At 41.1% G+C, this 27,856-nt stretch overlaps 1 long non-coding RNA gene across 1 annotated transcript; it reads right to left on the reverse strand.

The window, feature by feature from the left end:
- On the reverse strand, nucleotides 1-27,306 carry LOC129050829 (uncharacterized). Its single transcript, XR_008514656.1, has 4 exons — nucleotides 26,032-27,306; nucleotides 24,462-24,617; nucleotides 23,359-23,402; nucleotides 1-322 (listed from the first exon to the last, which is right to left on the reverse strand). It is a non-coding gene; the product is annotated as an uncharacterized LOC129050829 (long non-coding RNA).
- Nucleotides 27,307-27,856: the final 550 nt, after the last annotated feature.

The following is a 27,856-nucleotide window of genomic DNA, read 5'->3' on the forward strand; positions in this document are numbered from 1 at the left end:
ATGAATGTGTAGGCATAGTAAGTCCGCTGCCCAAAGCACACAGTGAGTCAATACGCTGAGACACTGGGATGCAGCAGAGTCAGAGGTTTAATCAGAGGGTCACTGAACAAGGAGATGGGAGGGAACCTCAAATATATCTCCCCAAGGAGTTTGGGGCTAGGGTTTTTAAGGGTTTTGGAGCGGGCCAAAGTGTGGCGATTATCGATTGGTTGAAGAGCGCAGGGTGAAGCGTGAAGTCATGGAATGGAGAGAAAAAGCCGTGTTCTCATACTCATCCTGTTCCTCTATGGGGGTCTTCAAACTGGTTGCTGGAATTCGGGGTCTGTAAAACATCCCAAGCAATTCTTAAACAGAAGCCTTATGATTTCGATGTCAGAAATTCTGTCTCTAGAAACGAGGATGGAAATGGTCAGTATCTGGTGCTGCCTGAACTTTAGCAACAAGGAAGTGGGCCAGAGAGCAGTCTGATGAATGCTTAATTATAACTATATATCTGTCCAGAACCCAGCATGCAATTCTTGTCAAGCCTGTGGGGATGGTTTCCCCACCTACCCGCATCCACATGGCTCCAGCTCGTCCTTCCTGCCGGACAAGCTGACCCTTGGTGGGCAGCTCGCAGAATGTTCATTCCTGTCTGTAGTCTTCCCTGAAGAAAGCACAGCACTGACCCAAGTAGGGCAACCAGTCTTACTTATTTTTCATTTTCCCTTAGCCAGGGACAGCCTGCCATTACCCTCCCTTCTGTTTAACCTATAGATATCTATATGGTTTCTCCAGAACCTGCCAAAACAGCCCTGTTTCAATTAACTTAAAATTCTCTCTTAATGAGCAGTAACATGAGATAATACACATGTAAAGTTGGAATGGGACCTTGGAGATCTTCTAATCCAACCAGAAAATTCTATAGCCCAGGACACCAGGCCCAGAGAGGCAAGGTGACAAGAACAAAGTAACCCAACTGAATAGACACATTGCAACTTGAACTTAGTTCTCCTAATTCCCAAGCCAAGGCTTTTTGCATAAAACCACTATATTTCATTTGTTTGCTGATTAATTCATTTATTAATAAGTGTCTGGACTTACAATACACATCTCTTGGTTTTGACTTCTCACAGATCCTCCCCTTTCTCCTGGTGCCAACAGTCCCTTTCCATCGGATAAAACTGTCCCTGCCCCATCTCATGTGGTCCTGGGAGAATAAGCACCTCCACTGTCCACCCTCACTCCAGAAAGCTAGGATGAGAGGCAATGGAAGTTGATGCTCTGGCAGGTATTAATACTATACCATCTCCCTTACATGATCCACAGGTAGAAATGTGACCCAGGCATGCTAAAGAGCCTCCCTGGAGACTAAGGCTCAAGGAAGCCTTAGCAGGGGAGAAAGAATCGTCAGTACCCTTCCAGCTGCTCCCACTGGAATGCTAAGCTATGAGGATGTGATTCTGCTTTGGAATTGCCAACTTCTTTCTTTCTAACCACTGAGAGAGAGCCTGCCTGAAGCAGAAAGCCAGCACACAGGGGCTGGCAGAGCCAGGAGTCCAGAAGAAAGACAGAGTCCTGGCAGCAACACTGGAGCTGTGGATCCAGCTGGCTCCTCAAGGAGCCCCATCTTCTAGGGAAGAAAGCCACCAAAAATTGCATACAGCAAAGCCGCAAAAAGAAAAACAGCACCTGTCTTTCATTCTGATGCTGACATTACCTCATTTAACCCATAAAACAATTCCATGAAGCGAGTATGGTTAAGTCCACTTGACAGGTGAAATAATTAAGCCTTTGAGAACTGAAATGTCTTGTCCTAAATCATAAGTCATGTACTCAAGATGAACGCCCAGACCAACTTCAAAGCCAGGATGTTGCCCACTTTTCCACATTTACTTTTCTGTGATAGAGAGAAGTACAGGATGGGTGTCACTGGAAACCCAAAGAGGGTAAACTTCCCCAGCCCAGGGCTGGAAGGATGAGGGGAAAGTTTGCCCTTATTAGGAATACAGGCAGCAAGCTCTTCAACTGTGTCTTCAAGAATGAGCCAAAGTGAATGGGGCTAGGGAACGGGAGGAGAATGCTTTTGAGAGAGGCCTACAGGTTGTGTCTGACATACATATTCTGGTTTATCATTTCCATTTCCAAAGCAAAGAGGCTTCTCTGTGTTCAGATAGTGGCAGCCATCAAAACCATGCAGAAGTTACTTCTTAAAAGAGACCCCTCTCTCTCTCTCTTTTACCCCCTCTCTCTCTTTATCTCTGCTCAATTTCTGCTAAAGCCATTGGGAGTTTGGAGTCTGCATTCCCGGGTGATCCGAGGTGACAGGAAGACTCAGGCAGGCATCCCATCTGTATTCCAGAGAGCCTCGCTGCGGCATTACTTAAAAGGCATTCCACAACCTTTTGCCGCTGCTTTCTTTAAAGGCTTCAGCAATCTCGATATTTTGGTTCAGTGTCACTATAGAAAAGCTTTACAATTCCAGCTCGGGAATTAGAAGATATATTTGTAATAAGAATTGCTAACCACTGTCAGCTGGTAGGCCCATGTCCATGCATGAAAATGATGCCATTAGCTTTCATGACTGTGGGCAAAATGTAAAGATCACGGATCATATAAGAGACTGAGGAGAGAAAGAGGGAAACATTAAAGAAAAAGAAAAACCAAACCCACACTCAGGGGATTTCTAGCAGTCAGAGTGATACAGCTAACACGTATGCATTTAGCCCTTTGATGAGGTAGAAAGCTCAATACTACTTGTCTTTGCAAATACTAATTTCTCCCCCTTTATTTTATCTAACAGCTTTCTCCAATAGTGTTGATGAATCACGCAATTGCATTTTAATGAGGCGATGGAAAAGTCTGAGAGAGAGAGGAAGAGGAAGGAGAACAGAAGAGCAAAGGAAGAGAAGGGTGGTCCCTCAGCACCCAGGTCCATGTGCATTCTGGACATTGAGTGACACCCAGCCTGCCCCTGATGGGAGAGCTGGGCCAGTCACATGGATAAGTGTGTACAAATCAGGTTGCAGAACCAGGTAAGCTGGAGCTGGGCTCCTGCTCTGCCATTTCCAGGCTATGTAAGCTTTGGTAGGTTGCAGGTATTATCAGGGCCTTCATTTCCAGCAGAATTAATTCCCTTCCAATGAGAGAAAACATGGCTGCCTATCTGCTAGGTTGTAGGTGTTGGGGATACTCTAGTGAATGCAATGGCCAAACATTCCTGCATTCATGATGCTTCCAGTTTGGGATGAGGACCTTCATAAACCCACTGGCAGGCACTTGGATGAGGATCATGTGGGACAACAGCCAAATGGTCAGGAGTGCAGCTGTCTGATTTCAGAGCACACACTCTTGAGCCCTAGACTAGGAAAGTCCTTTGTCCCCATCTAAGCTCACGAAACAAGCAGGCCCCAAATACCAAACTCATGGGCTTGGTGTCTTCCAGAAGTGTGTGTAGCTCATTAACGGTTTCCCATAAAGAGACAATGTTAATACCTATAACATAATACAACAATGTAGTAATCATTATAACAGCAATCAACATCACCAGAACACTTTAATGAATTACTGATAACTTTCCATCACCTTAAAGAAAAACACATTTGAGCAGCCAATCCCATAAGAAAACAAAAGAGACACATAATGATTAATAAACTAATCTGTGGTAAATGGGTTACTGTGCTTGGGGGGAGGCCTCACACACTGAATGTTCAGATTTCTATCAAAAGACCTGGTGCAAGTCAGCTGAGCCCTTAACTGGCTGGCAGCTGAGAGTTTCAGAAATGAACATCAGACATGGATTTAGAAGATCAACTGTGTCAGTCCTCCCTTCTAATTCACTCCTTCCTGTCTTACATCCATTCTCCTTTCATTCCTTAATCAGTCAGGGTTCACTCAGAAGACAGAAACCAACCCAGTTATTTGAACAGGGAGAATTTAATATGAAGAATTGTTCACTAGAAATAAAGTTGATAACCAGATCATTGGAAAAGGGTAAAAAGAGAACCCCGCGGTATCATAGTTCAATCAACTGCAAGAAACAGCTACTGCTCCTAGGGTTGGGAAAACAAAGAGGAGAGGTTGGAATTATGACACTCTCAGGGAATGGCCCCATGGAGCTGGGACTCAGACTTCTGAGGAAGAAATGCCCACCAGCTCCAGCAGGCATCTGGAGGGGGTGGGATGGGACCAGTTCTGCAAGTGTTGGAAAAACTGCAAAGTGCAATCAATTGTGCATGAAGAAACTGCTCCTGCCAGGGAGAAGCGAGGCCAGGGTGCCACCCACAGGTCCTCCCACAGGACTGAGAACTGACAAGAAGCCCGGAGAAAGCAATCATGAAGGAAGAAGGCTGCTACTATATATGTGCATTTATTTATTATTGTTTGTTTGTTGTTTTGTTTTGTTTTGTTTTTTGGTTTTTTTTAGAGAAACAGGGTTTTGCTCTGTCACCGGGGCTAAAGCACAGTGGCTATTTACATGTATAATCATTGTTCACTACAGCCTTAAACTCCTGGGTTCATGTGATCCTCCGACCTCAGCCTCTAGAGTAGATGGGACTTCAGGTGTGAGCCGCCATGCCAACTAAATGGAAGAGAGCCGCTGTATTTCTTCCTCCAAAAATATTCCCATCTCAAGTCTTACCTATCTCCCTAACAAATGAATGAATTAGAGCATCAGAAAACACAGGAAGTTTTGGTTTTCTCAGATACTTTACACTGTACCAAGACTCAAACCATAAATTAATATTGTTTTAATTTGTAGGCATCTTATCTATGCTAGCACATCCATTATCTCATTCAGTTTTCGTCAAAGTTCCTGAAAATCAGGTATTATTATTTCCACTGTAGAGTGGGCAGTCCACTACCTACGGAGGATGAGTAGGTTGGTTGTCCAGTATTCGCCATTTAGCAGTTATCATGGAGCTTCCACCACTTGCAATGCCCTAATGCCCTATATGTGGGGGATATGCCCAGAGCATGAGGGAAATAAGACACAGAGTGGTCCCCCAAAAAAACCCATTCCAGGGAGAGCATGAGACAGCTGACAAACTGCATCACTGTTGCATGCACCATCTTCCATGGTGTGGTGGTCTAAAGAGATGCTCTAGGGAAAAAGCCTTGTCTCATCAAGTGTGTTTGGAAAAATGCTGCTAACTCAATCCTCTCTTGGAAGGTCACCATGCAGGGTGGCATAACAAAATCTCTGAAATAAAAAGAAATAAGCTGTAATAAGAAAAGATTTGGTTCAACCAAGTGTCTGGCTAACTGACGTCATAAGTCTGGTTTGCACACAAAATTTATTAATATTCCATGGAAACAGTGTTTTGTATTGAGCACTTGGGGATGCTGCTGTGAGGAATGAGGGGCTTTTATGGGGCAATAGGAATATGACGAAATAAGGCACTGTTGTACTTCTCTTGAGCGGACATAGGCCATGGCCTCTGAGCCTAGATACAGGGAGGAGGAGGAGTCCTGTCTGAAGTGCTGGAGACCCAGGAGTTTACAGGGAGACAACTTCAGCTAATGTCAAAAGTGTAATTGGGAGTAGATGCCCAGCTCTCTAATGGGGAAAGCAGAGACAAGGAGACAGGAAGTACAGCTTGGAAAAGCTCACTAATTATCTCAGACAGCAGATATTTAACCTGATGCCCTTTGAAATGCTTACTTTGTGGCATCTTCAAGTTTCTTCTTATGCAATGTGTAAAACTGGCACAGAATTAATATGCAGAACATATTTAAAAATCATACAAATCAATAAGGGGAAGACAAATGCCCAATACTGGAAGAGGTATAAGAAAGGAACTAGCAAATCTCAGAAGAAAATGAAAGAAGGTCAATAAATATAAGAAAATATACTCATCTTGACAGTGTCAGTAGAATGCAAATTAAAGCAAGATATCTATTTTTTTTTTTTTTTTTTTTTGCTTTTCATCAGATTGCAAGAAATTTTAAATTTGATGTTACAGAATTTTGTAATAATGTAAAGTGTTCTGGCCACATTGGAGAGCAACCTGGTATTTTCTACTAAAATTTAAAATGTGCATACCCTCTGTTCCAGCAATTTCATTTCTTACTATCTATTGCAGATAAATGCATGGTGAGATGTAAGGCTGTTCACTGCAATATTGTTTGCAATAACCCCAGCTTTGAAATAACCAAAGTCCTCATACTGTGGAATGCCAAGTAGCCATTAAAAATATTGATCTGACCCCGTCTCTACTAAAAATACAAAAAATTAGCCGGGCATAGTGGCAGGCACCTGTAGTCCCAGCTACTCAGGAGGCTGAGGCAGGAGAATGGCGGGAGCCCAGGAGGCCGAGCTTGCAGTGAGCTGAGATCGTATTACTGCACTCTAGCCTGGGCAACAGAGTGAGACTCTGTCTCAAAAAAAGAAAAAAGTTGATCTGGTAGGGTGTGGTGGCTCACACTTGTAATCCCAGCACTTTGGGAGGCCGAGACAGGTGGATCACCTAAGGTCAGGAGTTCGAGACCAGCCTGACCAACATGATGAAACCCCGTCTCTACTAAAAATACAAAAACTAGCCAGGTATGGTGATGGGCATGTGTAATCCCAGCTACTCAGGAGGCTGAAGCAGGAGAATTGCTTGAACCCGGGAGGCGGAGTTTGCAGTAAGCCGAGATCAAGCCATTGCACTCCTGCCTGGACAACAAAAGTGAAACTTCATCTCAGAAACAAAAACAAAAACAAAAAAACAATGATCTAGGTCTGTATGCACTAACAGTATATGCCATAAAAAGGTAACACATCATCATGTATAAAGCCAAAACATGTATGTTTATCCACACAAAATGATAATTACATAAAAACAAGAGGAAAGATCTGAGAGGAAATATCTCAAACTGATGTCAGCAGGTGTCTCTGGGGATAGGGGCAGACTTGGCATAGAAGGTCAATGTATTAGTCCATTTTCACACTCCTATAAAGTAGTACTTGAGACTGGGTAATTTATAACTGAAAGAGGTTTAATTGACTCACAGTTCTGCATGGCTGGGGAAGCCTCAGGAAACTTACAATCATGACAGAAGGTGAAGAAGAAGCAAGTACCTTCTTCACAAGCCACAAGCAGCAGGAAAGACAGAGCAAGCAGGGGGAACTGCCACTTATAAAATCATCAGATCTCACTCACTCTCATGAGAACAGCATGGAGGAAACTGCCCCCATGATTCATTCACCTCCAACCAGGTCCCTTCCTTGACACATGGAGATTTATGGGAATTACAATTCGAGATGAGATTTGGGTAGGGACACAGAGCCAAACCATGTCAGTCAAGGCAGATCCAAGATTTATCTGTAGTGTTTGAAGTTTTACAATGAGACTGTGTGTATATGTTTCTTACATACTTAATTTTTTCTTTTCTTTTCTTTTGGAGACAGAGTTTTGCTCTTGTCCCCCACGCTGGAGTGCAATGGCATGATCAAAGCTCACTACAACTTCCACCTCCCAGGTTCAAGTGATTCTCCTGCCTCAGCCTCCTGAGTAGCTGGGATTACAGGCACCTGCCACCATGCCTGGCTAATTTTTGTATTTTTAGTACAGATGGGTTTTCGCCATGTTGTCCAGGCTGGTCTTGAACTCCTGACCTCAGGTGATCCGCACGCCTCAGCCTCCCAAAGTGCTGGGATTACAGGCATGAACCACCAGGCCCGGCCCCTTAATTTTTAAATAAAAGCAATTTTATGTGAAATGATGAACAAGTACATGGTATGAAACAAAGACAGACATCTCTTTCAGCTGACACAGGGAAAAGAGGGTAGAAACATCTGTCAATGTATGAAATAACTTATAACTTTTATTTTTTTGAGATGGAGTCTCACTCTGTCACCCAGGCTGGAGTGCTGTGGCATGATCTCAGCTCACTGCAACCTCTGTCTCCCAAGTTCAAGCAATTCTCCTGCCTCAGCCTCCTGTGTAGGTAGGAGGGCACACACCACCACACCTGGCTAATTTTTTATATTTTTGATAGAGATGGGGTTTCACCAAGTTGGCCAGGCTGGTCTCAAACTCCTGACCTCAGATGATCCACGCACCTCAGCCTTCCAAAGTGCTGAGATTACAGGAATGAGCTACTGCGCCCAGCTGAATGGAATGACTTTTGTTTCTAGTGCCACTATCAGTCTATCTATTTGGCACTAACAGCTTCTGCATGTGGGAAAAAAATGGCTTTCCTAGAGCACCTGCTCTGCACCAAGCTCGGTGGAGAGCCCTTTGCAAGAATTTGCTCACCAAGTCTTCACCAAAATCTTATGAGGTCAACATTGCTAGGCTCTGTAGATAAGGAAGTATCCCAGAGCTTGTTTTGGACAGAGCCCAGTCTGAAATCCAGATGTGCTTGAAGGTACATCACATGGTCTTTCCAAAACCACAACCCTCATATTGTTGAGCTATGTACAGGTGCCCATGTATATTTATCTATAATTTATCTACCTACTTACCATACCTTCCTATTTATCATCTATCCATCTATCTAATTTTATAATCATAAGCAGTTGTGTTTATACTAGTGGTTCCTAATTAATGGTGATTTTGCCCCCCAAGGGACATTTAGCAAAATCTGGAGACATTTTTAAACATCACAACTGAAGAGAGAGGGGTACTACTGGCATCTAGTGGGTAGAGGCCAGGGATGCTGTTAAACATTCTACAATGCACCAGACAGCTCCTCACAACAGTTATTCAGCCCCAAATGTTAAAACTGCCAAGGTTGAGGAGCCCTGGTCAATACCTATAAGAATTGCTTAAAATTAGACACTTTCAAGATAGGCTGGCAAGGTCAGTGTAAAATGCCCAACTTCTGTTTTGTCTCTGAACCCAGATTTAGCTAGCTCCCACAACCAGATAATATATGACAATGAATTATTGCTCACTGCCCTTTGGACAAAAGTCGGTCAAGCTTTTTCTGTAGCTTCTTGGGAAACCGAATAGGAGAGCCCAACTAGCAGAGTCCAACCGAGTAAAAGATAATGCAGCTGATGCCAATGTGAAGGTTAAAGAACAGCTGAAAACATCCTCTTTGATTTTTCTCATCCAGGGAAAAGCTTATGGAAGTCCCAGCCCATTACATCAGGAAAGTATGAAGAATATTAATAAGTAAACAGAAATAGCCAATTTTGCATTTGGATCCTATCTTTTTTTTTCTGATCAGATAGCATTTTGACTTGAAGATGTGTTTGGCTAAGTCATTTTTCTGAGTATTTATTAACTCTCACTATAAATTCTTCACGTTTTCTGTCTTTTCAAGTCTATATCTATTAGTGAAAAGGTGCCAGTGATAATTAAAATCTAATTCTATCCCTGCATACATTTAAAAAAGGAATATGATTTCCTATAAAGCTCTCAGAAATAATAAAGTCTCCATATCTGCCAAGAATAACAGTGATTTTAAATAGATAAGGCATGGAGAAGACACACACAGAAATGCAGGGAAATTGTTGTTTTTCAAGAAGCTGCTTTAAAATGCAGTAATTGATTGACCTACTGTTGGAGACAGTTTCCCCATAGTTAATAGCCAGTGTTCCCAGACATGGGAAAGACAGATTGCTTCCATTTGAAAACAGTCACCACTAACACCAAATGATGGAAGAGATCACGATGTTTTCTGGTATGTGCACCATAACCAGATGGGGTTTCATGAGTTGCTGCTACTCTTTTACCCCAGTGAGGGGAACATGCTATCAGTGGTCCTGTAAAAAGTGCATCTGTGCTTTACTGAGTCTGCCACATCTGTTAGTCAGTGGATTGGTGTGTACCCAGAAAGTACTTCCTCTTGGGGATTGGTGTCTTGTCCCAGGGCAGGCTGCATGGTACTGGGGCCAACCCTTGTTTTCCCTCTTTGGCTAATGGATAAAATAGGAAAGGGAATTCTCTGTTCCCCCCTCTTTCTCCTTACCATCCCTGTAACTTATAGGCACAATGATGCAAGAGAGATAGCAGTTGGGTCAAAGTCAGGGCTTCTCCAGACTTTCACAGTCCTCTTCCTTAGAGCTGTTCATCACTTCATGCCCCTGCCCAAGTCCACCCCTCGCTCTCCTCTCTCCTGCCTCTATTCTGGAAGCTTGACCTGCATGGACTGCATCAAAGGACTCCCTTGGCTCATCATATCTCTTTGCATGTGGCCAATGCAGAGCTCCAGCCAGAGACTCTAGAGAGGAAGAAGAATGAGATCAGGGTACTTAGCCCTCAACTTCTTCCCTGCAGGTTTCTGTGTGCTGGCTAAAACCTGACAGGACTCCTGCCATGGCATCCCTCTCCTTCCAGCACCATTCTCTCCTTCCAGGTGCTTGTGACCTGCTTCTCTCTGCCCTTATTGGCCTAGACATAATAATGCCTCCTCCACTATTCCTAGTCTCTGGGTGCGGCACTGCCCCTTGTGAGTGCCCTACACCCTACTCGCTGTTTTATAAACATTCCTCCAGGTGTACAATTTGAGTGTGCCATCCACTTCCCACTAGAGCCAGACTGGTTTTCCCACGTCTTTCTCAACTTGATGTTATCGAGTGGGTTTGCTTGGCCTTAGTCTTGGAGCACCTTGCAAGCAATTTCACTTCGAAAGCCTTTCCACTCCCAAAGTGCACTCAGGTTGGATGCATTATCTAAAGTCATTGTCCCAGCCTTCTCTCTGCAGTGGGAAAGGGAACTACAAACTAGGGGAAAGAGAAGCTAGAACATAACCCACGTTGTTCATGTGGCAGCTGAGAGAGTGGAGAAAAACAAAGTAGACCTGAGTGAGACAGTGAATTTTGACTCCCTGCTCTGTGTCAGATTGAGACAAATTCATGCAAAGAGTGAGTTATTTGTCAAAGGGTTTCTTCAATGTGTCTTTCTCATGGAGTTGGGAGTTGAATGCAAAGCTCTCCAAACTCCCCACTAATTTAAAATCCGAACTCCGTGCACGATATCCCTTGAGCCAGGATTCATGGCTCAGAGTTAAGTTGACTTTCCATCTCTCAGTCCCCAGAGAGACAAACTAACTAGTTATGTTTATGTGTCTGTCTGTTTTGTTTTATTTTCTCTTCAGTCTTTGGCTGAGGCATGAAAACAAAAGCTTTTTCTCTTTTACTTAGGGCAGATGCTGAATCATGGTGGAACCTTATATCCAAATTTCTCTCAAGAAAGAAGTAATGCATGTATTTTGGTTCTTTTTTTTCCCCCCATCTCCCTCCCTCTCCTCCTCCCCCTGCTCCCTCTCCTCCTCCTTATCCCTCTCCTATTCCTCCTCCCACTTCTCCACCCCTTCCCTTTCCTCCTCCTCTTGCACTGTCTCTCCTCCTTCTCATCGTCTTTCTTTTTCTCCTCTCTTTCCTCCTCCTCCTCCTTCTCCTCTTTCTTCATTGTGCAAAGAAAGTCAATGACCCCAATGATACCCTACTACCCAATAAGCCACTAAATCAAAGCAATAAAATGCATGAGTCCAGGAGCAACTTCAGTCTCTCCTGCTATTCAATAGATCAGGCTATTTTATTTAAAACGTATAACTCTCATGCATCTGAATTTGAGCTACCAAAAAAAAACTGTCCATAAAGGGACGAGCCAATTCTTGGGTTGTCAGAGAGCAAGTGATTATCCCACAAGCAGATCCTCAGCCCACACTGTGCAGTTTTAGAGAGCAAGCCGATTAAAACACAGTTGGGAAGTCCCCCACATAAACAGAATCAAGCAGCCTGGCTTCAGGAGGCTGTTCCACTGCAGTAACCAACATGTCCTCTGCAGAAGTCCTCCTACTCCTCTTCCCACTGTGGCTATTCTATATAAACTACATTTCAAGGCATGGTAACAACTGAAAAGTGATGTGCCACCAGCATCCCTAAAACTGCTTTTGGCTGAAGCAAAGGAAGCTTGGAAGGCAGTAAGCCCAGGTTTTCCCTGGATTCAAGAACAATTAGGACTTGGGTTGGAGGGGTCATTTCAGCTTCCAGGAATGTTTTTTAAAATGTCCTACTGATATGGGAGGCGGGGCAGGGAAGTGCTGGGTAGAGAAGGGTGGGGTCCTTGGCGAGGGCTCCACCCTCAGGCCTGTGCCCACGGACCTACATGAGGATGAGCATTTCTGTTTTTGCACCCAAAAAGTTGCCTTTTGACCCACCACATCCCCCATCCTGTGCCCATATAAGCCCAAGACCTTAATTGGACACACACAAGTGGCTGGGCATCAAGAGGAACACACCAGCAGAAGAACACACAGACATATGCCAGCTGGCCATCGATGGTGGAACAACATGAATGCCAAGTAAATTCAGCTGGGGATGGTCAGAAGAGAGTCTGGCTGCTGAGCGGCCTGACTCCAGGGGAAGGCCACCTTCCCATTCCATCCCCCTTCTGGCTCCCCATCCATCTGCTGAGAGCTACTTCCACCATTCAATGAAACATTGCACTTATTCTCCGTGCCCACATGTGATCCGGTTTTTCCAGTACACCAGGGCAAGCACCCCGGGTACAGAAAGCCCTCTGTCCTTGCGATAAGGCAGAGGGTCTAATTTAACTGATTTACACAAACCGCTTACAGATGGCAAAACTGAAAGAGCACACTGTAACACATGCCCAGTGGGGCTTTGGGAGCTGTAAACACTTAACTGTAGACACTGCTGTGGGGTTGCAGCCCACATTCCCCATGATCTGCCCATCTGCATGCTCCCCCTAGGGGTTTGAGCAGCGGGGCACCCGATAACCCAGCCACACCCCTGTCCCGTGCCCTGTGAGGAGGATTAGGGAAAACTCCTCCCACGTCACTACTTTAATATCTAGTCCTTCCAACTATTCCTACAAACTGAGACATTAGTTACTAGGGCTGTCACAACAACAGTCACCCCTATCTTTGTGAACCATTCCAAAAGAAACTCAATGGCCTTACCGTATTGGTATTCTACAGAACACCTGCAAAGCTCTCAAGCAAACATGTGCCTCAGTCAATACTCATTAAGATGATTTTACACACAGGAACACCTAAATAACTAAATCAATCTACTGTGTAGAAGGAGAGGGCATCATGATGGAGAAATCAAGAAAAATCAGGGGAGGAGTTAAAATGAGGATCATAATGTCTCTTAACTGACTCTCAAAGAAAAATTGTTCATGGCCTTATGCAGCATCATTTTAAAGATTCAGTGTCTGTTGGCAATTATTTTTCACATACATCAAATAAAATTAGTTGGTTGCTTTTCTAGTGCATAGCTGACTAGAAGATGTACATTTAGTGGGTAAAGCTTGAAGGGAAAAAAGAGGGGCAGACCTAGCTCAGAAAGAAATTATGGGGGTTAGGAGAGTAGGTGAGAGTAGGTAAGAGAATTTTTAAGAATGACTCAAAAACTGTGCAGCAGGCTGGAGCACTTATGCAAAGAAGCAAAAGTCTACATATACTCCGAAGTTTCTAAAGAAATATATTCCTTTCCTATATATTGGAGCAGGGTAAAAAATGGGAAATTAAAACAAGAATCCCAAATTATCAAAAATAAAATAAATATGTTCCAAATTTCCAAAGAAACATATTGCTTTCCTATACATTGGAGAAGAGTGAAAAATTGGAAATTAAAAGGAGAATCCCAAATTACCAAAAAAAGAATAAAATGAATATGTTCCAGATCCTCTAGTAAGAAAGTATAGAAGACTACAATATGTCTTTATCATATTCCCCCCCTCCATATCAATTCCAGTTTCTGTGATATTGGTTCTATTCTTTGTTACCTCTAATGCAAATCTGAAATTTCACCATGACTTTTTGAAAACTCTTATCTTCTGTTCTTATCCCAACAGGCTCTCTTTGTATCTCTGCATTCACCTTAGTTTCTTGCCTCTCCTGTACCACCCATGATTTTGTTTCAAACTGTTTTTGACATGCAAGTGGGAAGTCTTATATTTAGAAAATATAATTTCCAGAACTTTAATTTTTTCTTTAAATCTCCAGAGCAATGGTTTGTTTTGTTTTGTTTTTCTATTAAGTACAGATTCCCATTTTGGTGCTATTGAGTTATGTATTTAACTCATTCAAAATTACAAGGAATAAAACTAAGCTCTGTGCTTTGTAAGAGCCAGGATAAATAGTGTCCGTCCGTAGTCATCACCCAGTTTCCCTGGAATACTGGTCACAGTTTTTCACCCGACGGGCTTGGGTTTAAGCTTCTCCTGCTCCAATGAATGGATTATCTGCCATTTCTTTTCATGCAAGAAAATAATCCAGAATAAAACACCTTTTGCCATTACTTTTATTTCCGCATCTCTCTGGGTTATTATTTGCACACCTTTGGAAGTAAGTAGTAAATAAGAAAGTTAATTGAAACCCAAGCAATGAGCAGGGCTCTGGAACTGTTGGGTTTCTCATGAATTTCTCACAGTGTTTGTGGATGGTTACCTATTATTCTCATCAGCTGAAACTACAGGGACTTCGAGTTAAGGTTAGACGGTGAACTTCTCAGTTGTGTGTGTGTGTGCGCGCGCACGCACGCACGCACACGCAGGCATGTGCACACGAGAGAAAGATGGAGAGAGAATATGAAAATGTATATATTCATGCACACGTACATATACATGAGCACATGAAGCCCTGTGCGTAAAAGAGAAAGAAACAGGGTGCTTGTTAAATGCAGAGACTGTTTTTCCTCTAGGTTTGCTAAGCTATATGGCCTGTCTGGTTTTGAGAACATGCTTCTCAATCCATTCCATCAACCTGGCAGCACAAGGTCCTACGCTCTTGTCTTAACTTTATGCTGCTTTCCTAGTTTGTCTTTTTGCATCTTCAAAGGCATATCAGACATAAATAGTCTGTGGTATTACTAACTTATTCATATTTCACGTACCTGGAAGAATGTATTAATTATAGAAAGTATCTGATTTTCAATAGCTTAAGATAACCTTTCAATGAAATTGCCTGCCATATGAGACAGTACATTTTAATTTTCTTCTGTGGTTACTGGTCTGTTCAATTAATTAGTTGTTTTGCTTTGCATTGTTTTGAGTCCATTTCAATTATTTCTATTTCTCCCTTAAATAATTAACTCTATCAATGATTTTGTCAATGTATTAACCTAGAGTTGGCCATTGTAACTATATTATCTTCTTTATAAATTATCTGTAAATCTGGAATTATTTGGTCTCTCTTATTTCTCATTTTTCTTAAGGGTAAATGGTGATTCCCTCTTTTTTTTTTTTTATTAGATTACCAGAAGTTGATCTAGTTGATCTACTTTATCTACTTTTGAGACATGGGGAGGGGTTAGTTTGGACATAACTTCCTGGAATAATTTATCTATTCCATTTTCTAATTATTTTCTATTTCAATTTATTTCTGTTCTTATCTTCATAATTTGCATTTACCTAGTTCCCCAGGTTTGGAGTCTCAGTCTAGTATCTTAAATGGATTGAATAATTTAGTGTTATTATTATTTCTTGTTTAATAAAGAATTGACTTACTGTTATGTGCTTGCCTAGGAATATAGCTTTGTCAGTATAACATAAGTTTATGATGAAATTTTCTTAGGTTTATTTCTAAATAATCAGTAATTTAGAGCCTATTATTCTAATTATTTAGAAATTTTAATTTACATTATTATTTGTTTTTACTTGGATTCTTAATTTGTATTTAATTGACATTAAATTTGAAGAGTTTGTCTTATAGTCTTTATTTTAAAAGATTTAAAACTTCATTGTGCTAACTTGCAATTGCAAAAATATGAAACCAACCTAAATGCCCATCAATCAACGAATGCATAAAGAAAATGCGGTATATATACACCACGGAATACTACTCAGCCATAAAAAGGAATGAAATAATGGTATTTGCAGCAACTTAGATGGAGTTGGAGACCATTTTTCTTTTTTTTTTTTTTTAACTGGAGATCATTATTGTACATGAAGTGACACAGGAATGGAAAACCAAATGTTGTACGTTCTCAATTATAAATAGAAGCCAAGCTATGAGAATGCAAACTCATAAAAATTATGTACTGGATTTTGGGTACTAAGGGGGGAAGGGTAGGAGGGGCTGAGGGATAGAAGACTACACGTTGGGTACAGTATACACTGCTCAGGTGACCTGTACGCCAAAATCTCAGAAATCACCACTAAAGAACTTATATCTATGTACCCAAAAACTACCTGTTCCCCAAAAGCTATTTGAAATAAAATAAAATAAAAGTTTAAAAATAAAATATATACTTAAAAGAAGAAAAAAATAAAACTTTATTGGGCTTATTTTTGTGGCCTAGAATAAGGGAAAAATTTTTATATCGTTCATGAAAGCTTAAAGAACATATTTTATTTTAAAATATTCATATTCTTATTAATTATTTTATTTAAATGTAGGTATGATACATTTATGTATTTTAGTCTATTTTAACTGCCAAGAGTAAGAGAGGTGTGTTACTTTCTCCCAAAGCAAACGTGTTTCTATAAATTTCCCACTTTATTTCTAACATTTTTAGCTTTATATATTTTGATGTTATGTTATTCAGCAAATAAATTTTCATGACATTTTATCTTCACTGTGGATTGTAAAGTGGCACTCTTTGTCTCCTTTAATAGTATTTGGTCTGGAGTAAAATTTGTCTGAACTAACGTTGCCAGCCCTGCTTTCATTTCCCCGTTAATATTTTTAACCAGTTTTTCAACTGTCTTTTCGTTTTGTGTGGCATTTATGACATTGAGGTAGAGATGTAGTGTTGAACACAATAAGAAAAATTTGGCCTTTTTGATTGTTGGGAAATATCATTAATTATACAGAATCTTTAAAAATTATCTGAAAAGTGCCCAGTGGAAACCTTTTGTTGGCAGACACTGCACCATCTCTGTGTGGTTTCCTCGGGGAGGCAGAGGTGTGAATTGTGAGCCCCTGGCCTCATCTCACTCCTGGCTACGTGCCTTGGCTAAACCAAGCCTCTAGGCTAGAGAGTCAGTTTTGGTACTCAGAATACAAGTAAAACAAGACAGGTAAATAAGATGTAACTACTAGGTAAAATCTAGATGTTTACAGTAGTGATAGTATCAGGTACTTTTCCATGTGTACCTGATAGATACCCACTGCCATTTTCTCCCGTACGCTCAAAATAACAGTAGAGTGATATCAGAGTTGTGTTGTATGGGGAATAAAATTGCAGAAAAGTGGAGAAACCCATATTATAGATTTTAGGTGTTATCCTCTCTGCCAAGGCAGGCTTAGACAGGGACCTTGTCTACAGTGCCATGGGAGGTGTCAGGCATCAATGCTATATGTGAAGAGATGTGCTCTAAGCTCTTTGCATGTACTTAAAATCTCTGTACCTCAATGTCCTCATCTGTAAAATAAGATTACATGAAGCAATAGAGTGTGCATAAAGTGCTTAGAGCAAATCTCTTGGTATGCAGTAACTGACAGGCGGGGGTTAGCTAACATTATTACCGACTTGACCATCTTGTTTCATATCTGCTTTGCATACTGATTTGCTATTTCTTCTCTTAAATATTTTGTTTATTTATTATTTGGTCTGCATTTTGCTTTTGCTCATTTTTTTCCCAGTAGTTGGGAAGGAATCTTTTCAAAATTTTACTTTGGCTTCATTTTACATCTTTGAATCGCTTTTTCTCTGGTTTTCAAGATTTGATGTCAACTCTCCTCCCCTTTATAAGATGAGCAATTTATTGTGTTTATGTTTTTCATGCCTCTCTCTAAACCCATTCTCTATTCTATTAGCACTGCATAATTGAGAACTATCTCTTGAGAATTATATTGACATTTGCATTCAAACTGGAAGAGTATTTACAGTTTTTGACTTAAGATCAATTGTTTTCTCAAAATCACTTTCAATACCATGGTTTCCCCCATTCTTGAGTCATTCATCCCAGTCAGTCCTAGGAGTATGTAGATCACATTCAAGTTCTTTCTCCCTCAAATAAGAGTTTAAGTATTTTTTTGTTTTATTTTGTTTTCGTGTCCTTTATTTGCTTTTTTTTTTTTAACCTTTACCCACGAGTGGCCATTTTGCTGATGACAATGTTCTTGGGTTGCACACTTTTCCCTGAAAATACTGTACAAGTTGCCCCATTTTCTGGCATTTACTACTTTCTTCTAGGTGTGAATCCTTTTTTCCTTATCTTTTCTTAAAATACGGTAGGAATTTTTGATCTCCATATTTAGATCTTTTCAGCTTCAGAAAATTGTATCTAATTATACAGTTGATGATTGTTTTCTTTCACTCGCTGTCTTTTAATCTTTAGAAACATCTACAATTTATGTATATTGTATCAGTTCTCCATCTCCCTATTCCTTTTATCATCTTTTACTTTGTATTCCTCTGATGTCTGATGCTCAATAAATATTTCTTTTAGTACGACAGAAAAGAATGAAGGAGAGAAAGAAGAAAGGAAGGAAGGAAGGAAGGCAGGAATCTGGGGACACGTTTTCAAGTTTATCCTACTCAGCTTTGATTTAACTTTCTGATCATTTCTGTCTTAACTGTGGACAGTTAGCGTTTTGCCTCCTATGGCCGAATAGTAAGTTTCGTGCAACCTTTTTTTGTACCAGGCAGCTCCAGTTATTTTTTTATATCCATCTGTGCTGTGGCTGTTGTTTTCAAAATGGTTTTTAAACAGTGTTTTAGGGCCTCAACTTTTGGTATCTTACCAAGCATTCTACATGCTCTTCCCACACCCAACGTACACAATAAATCATTTTCAGTGTAATGTTGTTTTTATTTTTGTTCTATAGTATTTCCCAGTCACCCCCATTGACTTCTATTTTTTGATAGACACTCCCAGGTGATAATACATGAAATTGTTGTAACAGGTGCCTCTGCTCAGGCACTGCTAGAGCAAGGTGGGAATCATCTCCTATCTATCTGTTTAGTTCTCTGACACTTTAAACCAATGACTCAATGTTAACATAGAAATAGCCTTTGTTGTATGCACTGTTTCCAGGGACCTTCCTGTCCCAGCCCCAACACAGCCCTCTCCCTGTTATGAGTTCTGGCCTTGGAGATACAGGGGGTCCTCCCCACTCTCACTGCATGCTTTTATTTCCTATGAGTGAATGTCAGCGAGACAGAACAAGATGCAGGAGTCAACTGCCCCTTTCAAGAACAAGAGATGCTTTAAATAAATAACTAACTACTTTTATGATTGGTATAAAACCCAAGTCTCTGGGACAGATGAAGACAGTGTGACAGTCTATGTGTGTGCATGTATGGGTATGAGATGAAGAGGGGAACACATTTTCATCCTACATTCTCTCATGAGTGAAAAATATTGTTCTGTCGTCTATTGTTTTTCTTTTTTCTTTCTTTCTTTCTTTTCTTTTTTTTTTTTTTTTTTTGAGATGGGATTTCACTCTAACTCAGACTGGAGTGCAGTAGCACAGTCACAACTCACTGCATCCTCAACCTCCCAGGTTCAAGCCTCTTCCCAAGTAGCTGGGACTACAGGTGCACACCACCACACACAGCTATTTTTTGTATTTATTTTTCTAGAGATGGGGTTCTCACCATGTTGTCCAGGCTGGTCTCAAACTCCTGTGCTCTTCCTCCTGCCTTGGCCTCCCAAAGTGCTGGGATTATAGGCATAAGCCACCTCGCCTAGCCACTACTGCCTCCTCCTCCTCCTCCTCTTCCTCCTCTTCATCTTCCTCCTCCTCTTCCTGCTGCTCTTCTTCTTCTTCTCCTCCTCCTCCTCTTCTTCTTCCTTCTCTTCTTCTTCTTCTTCTCCTCCTCCTCCTCTTCTTCTTTCTTCCTTCTTCCTCTTCCTCTTCTTTGGAAAAGGAGTGGAATTTGTAGTTCTGCTGCTAAGACATTACTTTTTACTTTTATTCTTTGTTAACTTCCCATTTTGAAAAATAATCACTTCCTCCTAAAAACCCTTCACAGCACCACACCCAAAGGCAATCAAAGAAACATTCCAACCATTCAAGGGGACAGAAATAAGAATGAACAGCTCACAGCAAACCAGAGAGGTGTGGTGGAACATGTTGGGGGAAAGCAGAATGCCCTTTAAACATGACTTTATAACAACTCAATCATTCACATTTTTAAAATTAAACAATTTCTAGGAACAGAAACCTAGAAAATCCTGCAGCTCACAATCATGGGCCTGACCCATGGAATTGTTATCGTGGCAAATCTATATGCATCCAGAATTGTATAGAAAGAACTTGGCTGGCAAAAAAAAAAAAAAAAAAAAAAAACCCAAAACAACAACAAAAAAACACACACCCACCTAAGTGAAAACAAACAATCCTCTATAAGCTGAACATTTTACCATGTCCAAGTTAGAAAAAAGTGGAGGCTGTCATTATAGTTCTGCTTTGTAATATTCAAAGGTTACATAAATTATGGGTAAGCCAACTGTTTAAAAAAATCTCTCTATATATAAAGTTGTCATTTCAGATTAGGTTCAACCATACTAACCCCATCTTTTGATTACCTTCATTAAATCCCAAATTAGATCCTACCTTTCACTCACAGCTCACATGCCACCTGTTCTGTTAATTACAGATATCCGAATCAAGCCTAAACCAATGGGATTCTGAGACCCAACAAGGACAGAGTAGATAAAAGACCTACCACCCACCTCACAGAAGAGGCCTCTTTGCATACGCATTCTGGGATGAGAGTGCTAAATTTTAAACATTATTAGACATAATTAGGAAAGCCTTTTTATTTTTGAAACATATTAATATGAGGTTTATAACATATAACATTTTGCATTTTTTCACTTAATGTGATATAGCTTGCAAATATCTCCATATTACATGACCATGATAAGCCATCATTTAAATAGCTGTATGACACCTCACACAATGCATACACCATCATCTATTTCTTCCATCACCAGAGATCTAGAATGAGAAAGTTACTTTGCAAAATCCCAAGGTGAAATATTTCTCTGGAAAAGTTTAATGATTCAGGCCCAGGGTTTAGACTTTTTGATAATGCATAAAAACAGATGTTTCCCATTGAGAAAGGAAATGTGCCATTCAGAGTTCTGTTTCTTGTTGCTCTTCTTGTTTTTGTTTTTAGCGCAACTAACCAACTTTCTATTCTTCTGTTTATATAAAGTAGTTACTTATAAAGTATAGCTACCTAGTTATATAGGCAGCTACTTTATATAAAGATGCCAGGGATTGAGTACCACTTCAGAAAGGAGTGGGGAATAATAAAAACTATGAGCCCAGTCAAGCATGCTTTTCCTGTTACTAGTTGTTGCACATTTTGATTCCTAACTCATGGTAAGAATGCTTTTTGGGCCTAGGAGCTGGCTGGAGAGATTGAGGACATTTGGGATAGAAGAGGAAGGCTCTAACCAGAGACCACTAGGTCTCCTCTTTCCAAAACAAAAATAAATGATGATTATTCTCAATCATATATGATTTATGTGAAGTTTGGCAATTTCTGGGAAAAAATGAATAAAGAAAAAAGATGTGCAGCCATGTGAAATACCTTTTTGGCTTTTTTGAGAATGACTAAATTCAAGATACAAACGTGAGTATGTGTGACTGTGTGCACGACAGAGATGGAGGGGAAGAAAGGAGACAGGAAGAGAAAGAGAGTGGACGAGAGAGGAAGAAAGAGAGAAAGAGAGACAGACAGTGGTAGAAAGAGAGACAGGGAAACAGAAAGAAAGCGAGAAAGAGAGAACACAATATGGTGTGTTCTGTAGTTCCACGCAAGGGAGGAGGTGCTGGCAGTGAGAGCCACCTGCTCTGACAAGGAGTATTTCATCACTGACATCATTGTAAAAGTCAGTTGTGTTATTACTTTCACCTTCTCTGTAGACAACACACCCACTATGGCCTTCATTCAGGACAGACCACTTCCATTTATCCAACTCTCGTATGCCACTGGCTCCCACATATAGTACCTGATCCCTACAAAACAAAATCAGCTGGGGTAGTTGTTACTAAAGTCATTGTAAGAACGAGGAACATGAGACAGAATTTAAATGACTTGCCCTTAGCCATACAGCTAATGAGAGGTCAATTCAGGATTTGAACTCAGAACATACTAATTCAAAAGCCTACATTCTGCCAAATATGTTAGCTCCATAAAGATGGCAATAGAGCTTTTATTCGAAGAGAAAAAGAGGAGAAGCAATAAGAATCAGAGGTTATATATATAGGGAAAACTACAGAGTGGCTGCTTTTACATTTTTTGTTCTGAGATCTTTCCCTTCATATCTCATTATGCATTTATTTTATATTATGTTATTTTGGCTACCATCTGTTATGAGCTGAGTTGTGTCCTCCCAAAATTCCTATGCTGAAGCCCTAACCCCCAGTACCTCAGAGGATAACTGTATTTGGAGATAAGGCCTTTAAAGAGGTAATTAAGGTAAAATGAGGCCATATGGCTGGGCCCTAATCCGATATGACTGATGTTTCTGTAAGAAGAGGAAATTTGGACACAGATAGTGCAGAAGGAAGACCATATGAGGACACAGGGAGAAGGAAGCCATCTACACGCCGAGGGGAGAGGCCTCAGAAGAAACCAGCATTGCTGACGCCTTGATCTCAAACTTCCTGCCTCCAGCACTTTGAGAAAATAAATCTGCTGTTTAAGCCACCCAGTCTGTGGTATTTTGTTATTGCAGCCCTAAGAAATTAATCCACCATCATTAGACTTACACAGAGGCTGCACTTCTTGGGGTCTGCCCCACACTGAGACCTTTCAAAGTCACTCACCCAGGGTAACCCATTAGTTGTTTGTTTGTCTGTTTGTTTGTTTGTTTTTTCAGACAGAGTTTCGCTCTTGTTGCTCAGGCTGGAGTGCAACGGCGCGATCTCAGCTCAATGCAACCTCCGCCTCCCCGGTTCAAGCAATTCTCCTGCCTCAGCCCCCTGAGTAGCTGGGATTACAGGAATGCACCACCACGCCTGGCTAATTTTTGTATTTTTAGTACAGATTGGGTTTCACCATGTTGGCCAGGCTGGTCTCAAATTGCTGACCTCAGGTGATCTGCCCACGTCGGCCTGCCAAAGTGCTGGGATTACAGGCGTGAGCCCCCTCGCCCAGCCTAGCTGTTCTTTTAGTGCCGCAAGAGCAAGTCAACAGGGCCAAGCCCAGGATGGTGTTATCTGTACCCAAGGCAGACACGGGACTGGCCCCAAATCGACATTCCTCTAAGGGCTCCACCCCACCTTTCTCTTTTGTCTTTGTCAAGTGGATATTCCCTATAAATTTGTAGTAAAACATACACTGGCTGCCGTTGGCAGAGATGAGCTCTCAGTTTGAGAGCTACTGAATCAGGTCCTTAACCAAACATGAAACGACAGAACTGTTTCCAGCGGAGGATTAATTGAGCCAACTCAAGGCAAACACAACGTATTTTGGCATTGCTTTTGACAGATGGAAATAAAACAAACATTAGCAACCGGATTGCAGCTAACAATATGCAAAATTAAAGAAGGTACCTTTTTAACTTTGTCTGGGAGCCCACTGGCTTTTCTTATAAAATCTGCAGCAGGAAAAAAAGACAGAGCTGTTAATCTCGTTATGCAACCAGTTAGCACATGCAAACAAGGGGAATTAAAAGTCTTTGCATTCGGGGGAGGAAACAGATATTTGACACATATATTTATTAAGGAGACTGGACTGGAAAATAGCACTGCTGTATTAATCAGAAATGGTCTAGAAAATACTTAAATAATACAACAGGTTGTGCACAGACAGCATAAGCTGCTTACAAATGGAAGCCTAAGGTCTGAGTATTTTTATTTAAAGGTTAAATTTTCAATTAATTTTTTTTTTCAGCTTGTTGCCATCCCTTCAAAGCATCACTGTTAATCGCTATAAAACAATGTCTCCCCCTGTTTGAATTCGGGACATGAAGACCTGAAGCTGTCAGCCATCTAATGGACATCAGGGTATTGGAGCAGAAATCAAAATTACTGTGTAAAAGCTGAATCAGAATGTCAGACTCTGAGAAGCCAACGGATCAGTTAAAAGTCCCTTTTTTCATGTGTTGAGTGTCTTAATCTGGATGTGCCACTGTAACAAAATACCCAAGACTGGGTAATTTATAATAATCTAAATGCACTTATTTCTAACACAGCAATAATAGAAAAAATGGAATAATAGAAATGTCTTATTTATTTCTATGACTAAGTTGAAGATCAAGGTGCTGACAGGTTTCATGTCTGGTGAGGGCCAGGACTCTGCTTCCAAGATGGGGCCTTGAGCACCATGTCCTCATGTGATAGAAGAAATAGAAGAAGATGAACCCACTCCTTCAGTCTCCTTTATAAGGGCCCTAATCCTATCTTGGAGTTCTGCTCTCATGATTTCACTGCCTCCTAAAGGCCCGCCTCTTAATGCTACCACACTGGCAGTTGAGTTTCCATATACAAAATTTGGGGGACACACTCAGACCATAGCGCTCAGTTTCTCAGAAGTTAAATTTATAAGCTCCAGCCCATCATGGGAAAGTGAAAATAGATACATTCTATTATTAGAATTTCCAGATAACCCAACTTCAGGGGGTTTGTGGCAGGCCAGCGTCTATATGCATACTTACTCAGTGGGTCGGCAGAGGAGAAGAAACCCATCGCCTCCTTTACAATGGAACTGTATACCTGGGAAACCATGTCCCTGGCTGTGAGTGAGCTTATCAACTTCTGCTGGGTTAACTGGCATTTCAGAACTCCCTCTTCTCAGCTAACATCCTCATTGTCTGGGATCATAGGAAACAAGATTGAGAAAGCAATTGTGTCAGTAAGAATTGGGATTGGAAATAGGGTTAAGTCTTGAGTGGATGATAGAATTTTATAAAATAGTCCCTATTTGAGTGATGAGTACTTAAAGCTCAAACTCCACCATTGTGCAATATATCATGTAACCTGCATGTGTGCTTCCAAATCTAAAATAAATTTTTTTACAAAGAAGGTTTGGGGTTTAAATACATTTACATATGTTTTGGCTGGAAGACATATGTTTTTTGAGAGTCAGAATTAAGTGTGAGGATGATTTTAAATTGAGAATAAAGGAGAATGATGGCATTGAGGATAAAATATAGCATTATTTAAAATAGCCTAGTATCATAGAAAGAACATGGATTTTTTTTTAATAAGGCAAATCTACTTTTGCAGTTCTGTGCCATCTCTTAATACTTATGTAACCATGTGCCAGTCACCAAAACTCTCAGTGTCAGTTTCTTCATCTGCAAAATGGGAATAATAGTGTCTACTCTGTGCTTTCTGAACATTTTTACATTTATCCAGGAAAAATAAATAGACAGATGATAAATTAGACCAGTCCCTCCCCACCTCACAGGGACATTTGGCATTGTTTAGAGATATTTGTGATTGTCACAACTTGGAAGGGGGGGAATATTTCTCCCAAAATCTAGTAGATAGAGGCCCAGGATGCTGCTATATACCCTAAAATTCACAGGACGGTATCCCCCACCCCTAGAATTATTCAGTTCAAAATGCCAGTAGTACTGACACCTGATACTGATACTGAAAAACTCTAGATTAGATATAGGTAGGTAGATGACACAAGATACATAAATAGCAAATGGAGAAATTGATTATTTATGTCTTATATCTCCATCATATTTATGCTTCCATCATATATGTGTGTGTGTGTGTGTGTGTATATTTATCATGGACGTTAATTGATTGCTAGGTAGATGAGAGATAATTCTTACATGAGACACGCTAGGCATCAACAAATGGAAGTGATTTTAAAATTAAACCTAAAGACAGGATTAATACCATGAGGGCTGGGATAAAATAAAGGAAGTTGCTAAAGGTGAAATAATAATCTTAGAAGTGAAATTGTGCCAGCCATCATGCTAAGTGCTGTGTATTCTTATAACATTGTAGATTGGTGTTCATTCAAGTCTAAGGCTAGGATTTGTGATAGATCTATGGTTCGGGCTAAGGTGGGGATTAAGGGTAGAGCTGTGAGACAACCCTGTCAGTAGATTTTTTTTCCGAAGAGCAACCAAAGCCCAGCAATTGTATGGACAGATGCAAACAACCCAGCCACCATCCGGTCCGAGTTCCTGCAGCTCAAGGAGGGGACAGAATTCATGTGACATTTACAAGTGAGGAAGGCCCACTCTACAATTGCCCACTTACCCAGGCGTTTGTGACTGAGACATCTGGAGCACGTCGATGACCAAGGTCCATCCCATGTTTATATCCATTTCCCAGAGGATGAAGCAGAAGTAAACTGGAATGATTTGAGTTTTATGTGAAGGGAGAATGCCGTGCATTCTAGTACTGAACAAATTTTGAGAAAAGACAGCTGTTTGTTTACTTTGTATTGAAGAGAATAGGAAGTTTATGAGGCTCAAGATAATGCCTCTACCCTGCATCAGTCCACAGGAGTGGCAAGCATCTTCAGAATCCAAGAGAACAGGATCTTTGAACCAGTATTGGGAGTGTCAGCTGTCTGATCGCATCTTATTCTCAGAAGGTAGGTCAGCATAATCACACCAAAATTTCAAGACAGATCTGTAATGTCATAGTACGTAAGAATAAAGAAACCTAAAACATTGCATGGTATCCTGGCTGGAGAAAGACTGCTTGTAGGGAGACCTCCTGAAACTATTGCTACAGAATAAAAGATGAAATGCTCCTGATTACTGTAAATACAAAGTTGCATGCAGGATTGTGTAAAGACAATGCCAGGTTGTACTGCCAGAATGAGCCAACAGCGCGTGATGTGCTTCCCCCTGCAGAGAGCCTATGAATGGACGTGCAGTCAGGGAGGTTTCGCATCACCAAGATTCCTATCCCAGAAAAGCAGATGTTTATAGCTCTGGGAATGGAATGCGACCCTTGTGGAAAGCCTATAAACGGATGCATGGGGGGCGCCTGTCCATATGGATAAGATAGGGCTATAAACACCGTCATCTTGCCGCAGCTCTTCTAGGCCTCTTTAGGGTTAAAATATACTCCCTTCTGAGAATTTCTGGTCTAACCAGTTGTCTAGCTTCACATCCTGTTTCCATGGATTGTTTGTAACCAACTTTTGTTGCAATTGTTACTGCTGATTAATATCTTGCTAATCATAGGTTATGGAAAGACTGTGCTTCTGTTCTAAGGCTCTGTTAGAAATTACTGACGCACACACTATATTGTAAATTCTTATCTCTGTATACTGTACTTCTACATACAAATGTACTGTACTTCTACATACAAATGTTATGTTAAAGAATTACTTCATCCCCATGTGACCATCTCACCTCATAATCAAATGACCCTAAATCCCTCACTAACCTACCCCCGCCCTCACTAAACTTAATAATAAATGCTGGTATATCCAGTGCATTGTTGGCACCGCAGGACCAGAAGGCGGTGACCCCTCCGGACCCAGCTTTCACTATCTTGTGTGTGTCTATTATTTCTCAACCTGCCGATCCACCTAGGAGCAGAGAGAGAGCCCCGTTGCATTGCGGGCTGCTGGCCAGATCCCGCAATAACTGCTCAAACAGAAGGCAGGTTGTCTGAATGGAGCATGGTGAAGGCGGAAGGAAAGAAACAGACTTGGCAGTCATTCACCTGCAGTGTCCACGTCAAGACTCACTGAATCCGGGAAGCAGCTAAGTGGTCCATAAAGGGCCATCTCTGGTAAAAGGCTGGTTTGTTCACAGGCTTCTTGGGTGTCTAGTGTGAAACATCCCTTACTCTGTGCTCTTCCTCCATACCCAGAAAGTTAGCCACAGATGAACAACCATCTCCCAAATACTCAGTGCAGAAAGTGGGGGTCCTGGTAGGATGGCTGGAGCATTTTTGTTCCTGGGAAGGTAGGTTTCTTTATAGCAATTTATGAGGTGGAATTTGGTTTACTTTTCAGTGTCTTGAATCTGGTTTCTGATGCAGTCCCTCATGGGCTCGATCTTCTCTGGATGTTCTGCCAAAATATCTTGGTGACAAAAGGAGAAGATGAATTCTGAAT

This window comes from Pongo abelii, chromosome 18 (assembly GCF_028885655.2).
Source record: "Pongo abelii isolate AG06213 chromosome 18, NHGRI_mPonAbe1-v2.0_pri, whole genome shotgun sequence".
Taxonomy (NCBI): Eukaryota; Metazoa; Chordata; class Mammalia; order Primates; family Hominidae; genus Pongo; species Pongo abelii.